This window comes from Pteropus alecto, unplaced genomic scaffold (assembly GCF_000325575.1).
Source record: "Pteropus alecto unplaced genomic scaffold, ASM32557v1 scaffold134, whole genome shotgun sequence".
NCBI classification, from domain to species: Eukaryota; Metazoa; Chordata; class Mammalia; order Chiroptera; family Pteropodidae; genus Pteropus; species Pteropus alecto.
This window is the reverse complement of record NW_006436283.1, coordinates 11,001,718-11,008,078: the sequence shown is the minus strand read 5'-3', so window position 1 is coordinate 11,008,078 and position 6,361 is coordinate 11,001,718.

The following is a 6,361-nucleotide window of genomic DNA, read 5'->3' as shown; positions in this document are numbered from 1 at the left end:
TAGGGATGCAGGCTGAGCAAGTGCTCCAGGTAGAGCTGTGTGTAGTGGTTCAAGAGCATGGATTTGGACCCCGACAGCCCTGCAACTCACTAACTGGGTAAACTTTGGGCAAGTTACTAAACTGTGCCAGCCTCCACTTTCTCATCTGCAAAATGGGGGTAATAATCGTGTCTATTGAGCATATACTAATCGTCCAGCATACAGTAACTGCTCAATAAACAGTAGTGTTATGGGCTGCATGTTTGTGTCCCTCAAGTTCATATGTTGAAACCTTAATCTCCAGGGTATTTGGAGGTGGAGGCTTTGGGGAGTGATTAGATTTGGATTGGTGCCCTTATCAGGTGGGGAAGAGACCAGAACTCATTCTCTCCACTGCATGAAGACACCAGAAGGAGAGTATGCTGGAAGACTGACCTCAGACTTCCCAGCCTCCAGGACTGTACAAAATAAATGTTGTTGTTTAAGTCATCCAGTCTGTGAAATTCTTGTCATGGCAGCCTGAACTAAGATAAAAGTAATTACACCACCATAGGGCGCTGGCATGTGTTCAAGTGTAGAGAGGGACCTCGACATTCAGGTCTCTAAAAACCACCTCATCTTTGGGTTCTCCACCCTAGACATGCACATCTCCCCCACCACCCTGCCCCACAGGGGCTGGACGGTTTCAACTCCAAGGGCAGAATGTGATTGGGAAAGTTGGTACATTTACATTACCTTTTAGCAATGCAGAGCTTCCCCGAGCAGAAAGTTACTACCTTGTGTGGTGTGAGTGTCCTGTCTCTGGGGATATTCAAGCAGAGGTTGAGTGACCAGTCAGCTCAGATGTGTAGGGGTGATTCAAGATGGTGAGTGGAGAGATGCTGCTTTTCCATCTTTGAGATTCTCTGGATCCAAAACTAGGTAAGTAATGCTCAGTGTTTAGGTAGCTGTCTCATAACTGATTCATATACTTGACTTGTGCTTCCCTGGCCCCGTCTGAGTCCCCACTCCCAGAATTTCTCCCCTCCCTGAGTTCCCCACACCTGTGCCTCCCACGTGAGTCAGCAGTGAGGGCCTGGAGATGTTCGCATCCATGATGCACTTAGAGAAGCCCTTCACAGACTGCCATTCCTGGGGCCACCTTACCACATGGCCTCTCACAGTGAGAGGCAATGCCAGGAAGGAGACACATCACGGCACCACGAGGAAGGTCATTTGAAGGTGACCTTGCTTTTTTAAACAGCCCCTTGGTCATTTCCACTAACTTAGTCTCCCTCCTGCGGCCTCCACGTGCGCGATCCCTTCCACATCCCTGCCCTCCAGGCTTCTGCTTGCCTTTAGCTTTTGTTCTGTCTATGTATCTCTCCCCCGGGGCTTCTCCTACCCCAAAGTGGTCCATCTCGGCGTTTTCCTAATCAAAGGAAAATCCTCCTTCCCTGAGACCGGCTCTGGTCCACACCGGCTCCTCCGACACCACCATCTTTGCTTGGGAGGAACAGAACGTAATCATTGGATATTTATTGATGCCAACCTGGCTTCTGGGACAGTAAATAAAATTGAAGCTCTGCCCCAGACAGGTCAGCCATGTAACCCTCGGGAACACAGCTCTCATTCCCTGCCAGCGACCATCAAGAAACCAAAGGATGTCCAATGGTCAATGGTGCTCCTCCCACCAGGCAAGCCATCAGCAAACTGCCCGAATGAGGGGTTAGAACAAAAAACTCATTCCCTTGGGGCGGAGACTGCGATTTTCTAAGTAGTCATTCCAGACACACCAATACCCAAGTAAGATGCCACAGTAAAGGATTTGGGGATTGAAGGGGTCTCGTGATTTCCCGGCTCAGTATTCGAACAAGCTATTCATTTCATCTCCATCAAGGAACCATTATCTCTTGAAGCCCCACTATTCAGGCCTCAGCCAGTTTCCCGATGACTGGCTGGCTCTGTCTCCTCTCTGGTACCTATTAGGCTCAAGGCTCCATGGGTCATCACAGGGCTTACCTTTCTCCCAGTTAAGAGGCCTTCGCTCCCAGGCTCTGTGCCCAGGCCAGCCATTTTCACCGATATCTCTTTTAAACATCGTAACAGAGCACCAGGCAGGGAAGGGAAATTAAACTGGTTTTCTCCAAGCCAAGACCCTGGGGGATCAACCAGTTGATTTCTTATTCTGTGAGTGGTGGAGAGCTGTTGGAGACCATTAGATTCGTGTTGCTAAGGAGTCACGCTCTTAGGGACAAGAAGCGGGGACTGGGACTGTAACTGGAGACAGAAAGGCCCAGAGGCACCTATGGATTCCTCATAGGACTAGACTTGGCTATAACAAACCAATCAACCAAAAAAAAAAAAAAAAAAGCCAAAATGATAGTAGTTTAACAAGATAGCTAGTCCAAGATGGCTGCTGGAGCTCCAGCCATCACATCTATATTCCATTTGGGAAGAAGACAGAAAGGGGAAAGAAAACACATGCCCTCCATTTAAGGACAATTTCTAAAAGTTACATATGCCACTTCTGCTTACATCCTTTTGGGTTGAACTTAGTTACATGGGTTTCCCCTTGTTGCAAAGAGAGGCTGGGAAATGTAGTCTTTATTTAAGGCAGTCCGTGTATCCAGTGAAACGTCAAGGGTGCTATGACTATGGGAAAAGGGAAGAATGACTGACCTGGCCTTAGCTGGGAGTGGCTTTTCTGTCCTCTGTTACCTTGACCAAAGGCAGCCACATGAACACACTTACCTTCCTCTCTTAGATGATATTCTCAGCCCACAGATCAGTCTGTAGCATCCATCTCGATTCTCCCATCATGCACTAGGCCCTGCAGATAATGGGAGATGTAAGGCACTCACCAGGTGCCCTAGATGTCTTACCTCATCCACTACCGTATGTCCCATCTATTGACAAAGAATAGGTGCTCAACAGATGTTTTGTTTTTAAAGACTTAATTTTTTTAGAGCAGTTTTAGGTTCACAGCAAAGTTGAGAGGAAGCTACTTTGAGGGGAGATGATAAAAAAAACAAAAAACAAAAAAAACAAACAAAAACCACCAAAGGAAACCTGTTGGAAGATTACAAGGAACACGGGATATTTTCAGGAGGGCTGGAGAACCAGATTTCAGCAGGCTCCTCCCCAAATCAGCAGGCTCCTCCCCAAATCAGCAGGCTCCTCCCCAAATCAGCAGGCTCCTCCCAAAATCAGCAGGCTCCTCCCAAAATCAGCAGGCTCCTCCCCAAATCAGCATGCCACCTCAGGTCCTTGGCCTTCTCTGCTGCCTGGGTGTCCAGCTTCCTTGCCTGTCTGGCCAAATGCCTGCTCATTCTCTAAGGTCCAGCCCCAAGCGTCCCCTCCTGTGTGATCCATTCAAGTAGCTCTGATGACACCTTCTGAGTCCTCACGGTAGCCAGTAACTGTGTTATAGCACCAAACACCCAGAGCTGCCCCCCAATTGGATTGTGAGCTCGTTGAGGGCAGGACTGAAGCTTTTCATTCTGATTGTTGGGGGCCCTGTATAGCGCCTGGCACATGGCGGAAGGCTGATGCTCCAGCACCGGCAGAAATAATTCACATTAATCCTGAAATGCCACTTCCCAGCCGCGCCTGTAGTGTGTCCTGAAGACATGTCTTCGTTCCGTTTTAGGCTTAAGGGTGGGAGGTGGTGCTAGCTCCCTAGGTGGGCAGAATAGGACTCAAACCAGTCGTTCGCAGTGGGGTGGGCGGCACCCAGGGGTGAAGAAGTCTGCCCTGTAGGGTGTGTCTTCAGAACAGTTTACAAAGCACCGTTCTAGGGGTGCCAGCCCTAAGGCAGATTTCGGGAAGGGCTGGTGCGTATGTGGGGAGGGGGGTGCATATGCATGTGCCTCTCTGAAGAGGCTGAGTCTGAGGGGGCTTGTGGGGTGAGGGAATTGGAAGGGACCCTCGGGCCGTTCTGTGTGTGTGAGCTGTGGACACGTGTGTGTGCATGTGCTTGTGGGGAGAGGCCAGTGTGTAAGATGCCAGGTCTGTGCTTGTGCATTTACTTCTGTGTGGAGGGACAAGGTGAGTATCTGTGTGTGTGAGGAGGAAGGATCGGGAGAGATGGTGTGTAGTGGGGGGTGAGAGAGAGAGAGAGAGGGAGGGAGGGAGGGAGAGGAGGAGAGATGAGAAGAGAATGCATGTGAGATTCGGAGCCGGTGACATGTGCTGTGACTTGCTCTGTAGGGAATCTAGTCAACCTTTCTTAAAGGGACACAGTCGGGTTTGTGGTGATGTGTGGATGGTGAACGCTGTGTCTCCTCATTTCAGAAACACGTTCATGACTATTACTGCTGTCATACCCTTTGTGCATAAAGGGCCCTTTTCCTGCCGATGAGCAGAGTTTGGACACCTGGCAGGTTGGGGCCCTGGACACACAGGGAAGGAAGGAGGGGTTGCGTGTCCCTGGGTGCCCTGGCCGCCACCCCATTCTTCTGCAGAGCTGACAGTGGGGCAGAGGCTCCCTCTCCTGGGCCTGCAAAGCCAGTGGGAGCTGAGCGGCAGCACAGAGAAAAAGGAGCTCTCACCCCAGCCCCGTGCTGGGCTCTGCCCCAGCCTGTGCCGGGGTCTCGGCCAGCTCCAGGGCGTGTGTGCCCAGGAGCCCGAGGCTATGATGCTCTGGAAGCAGCCCTTTGACCCCTCACGCCCTCGCCCCAGCCAGTGCTCAGAGGTGGTGACTACTGAGGCAGGGCCAGCAGTCTGTGTCCGCAACACCTGGAGTGGCTCAGAAACGCAGTCACCTGCATCCCAGACCTCCTGCATCGGAGTCCCTGGCTGGGGCCCGGATGTTCGACCAGCTTTCTGGGTGATTCTGATGCGTGCTAAGGTCCACAGAGCACTGTTCTAAACAACTTAAGGGAAGCACAGTGGGGTGAGGTAACTTATGCATCGTTTCCCTCCCTCGTGATTTATTAAAGATGTTTTCAGTGCCTAATCTCTGCCAGGTGCTGGGGATACAACAGAGAACAAAATCAACAAATGTCTCCGCCCTCGTGAGCTTAAATTCTAGCGAGGGGAGAGGGGAGACGCATGACACAGAAAACTAGAAAGCGAAGTGTGCCGTGTGCTGGAAGGTGGAGGAAACAGACCAGGGAGGAGAGGCTGCGACTTTCAACGGGCCAGTAAGAGATGGCGGGCAGGCGGTGAGCAGAGACTTGAGGAGGTGAGAGGAGAGGGGTAAGCTGGGTGGATATTGGTGGGAAGAGTTTCAGGGAGAGGAAGCAGCTGGTGCGAAGGCCCCAGGCGGTGATGCTGAGGTCCAGCGTGGCTGAGAGGAATAACGAGGGGGGAGGAAGCACGTGAAGGTGCAGGTGCGGCCTCAAAGCTCTTACCTTCTCTATGCCTCTAGGTGGGGGCATCTAGACTTGTGTGCTTGGGGACAGCCTGGGAACGGACCCCTGATGTCATAAGGCCGGCAGGCCCCAGAGCGAGATGGGAGCCGTGGAGGGCTCGGAGCGGAGGACCAGCCGGATGTGAGTTTACCAAGATCCTCAGCTGCTGAGCAGAGACGAGCTGGAAGCGAGGCCCAGCTGAAGCGGGAGGCTGCAGGAAGAATTCAGGCGAGCGATGACCAGGCCAGCTTCCGCTTCCTCAGCGAAGAGACGCGGGCGGCTCTATGCTGAGAGTGAGGACAGAGAGGGTGCCGGGGATTTGAGGCGAGAAAAATCTCAAATAGTCATCCAGGTGGGTGGGGCCCAAGCAGACTCGGGAAACTGTGGGGACCTCACTGAGTCTGGGACAGCAAAACGCATCCCGCACCCACTGGTGTCCACGAGGAGACATGAGGTCTCTTCTGTGCTCTCTGGCTTCTGCCAGGCCTGGAGCAAGCATCTGGATTTCTAGGGTGTTGGCATTGAGCAAAGGGGTGCCATGCACTGTCCCGGCTCCAACAAAGAGCCCGACACAGAGTAGCCGTGCAATAATGTAATCGGTGTTTGCTGGATGAAGAATGAATGGATGAAGAACTATTCTCTGGCCTTGACAGTTTACGTTGAGGGTTTTCAACCTTTTGTCTCTAGCAGTTTTGAATGTAAAATTTTAAGCAGACTCCATGCTCGAAGGGATTAAAAATCTGTCTAAATCACACTAAATATGTGAGCAATATTTACAGCGTAATCCCCAGAGCCATACGGCCATGTCTCACGGCGTCACGAAGAGTCCTCACTATCATTGCATCGTTCACTTTTGTCAGCCCCGTGCTGTGATAGAAGTCACCTCTGCTTCTCTCTCATACTGCAAAGTTAACCCTTTTTTAGGGGTTTGATGTCTAAAGTTACCACCCAAGGAGAAAACACAGTTTAATAAAAAATTATTCTTGAAAATAACGGAATGTGCCTACTAAGTGCAAAATTCCTGTTTTGTGTCCAAAAACCTCTGC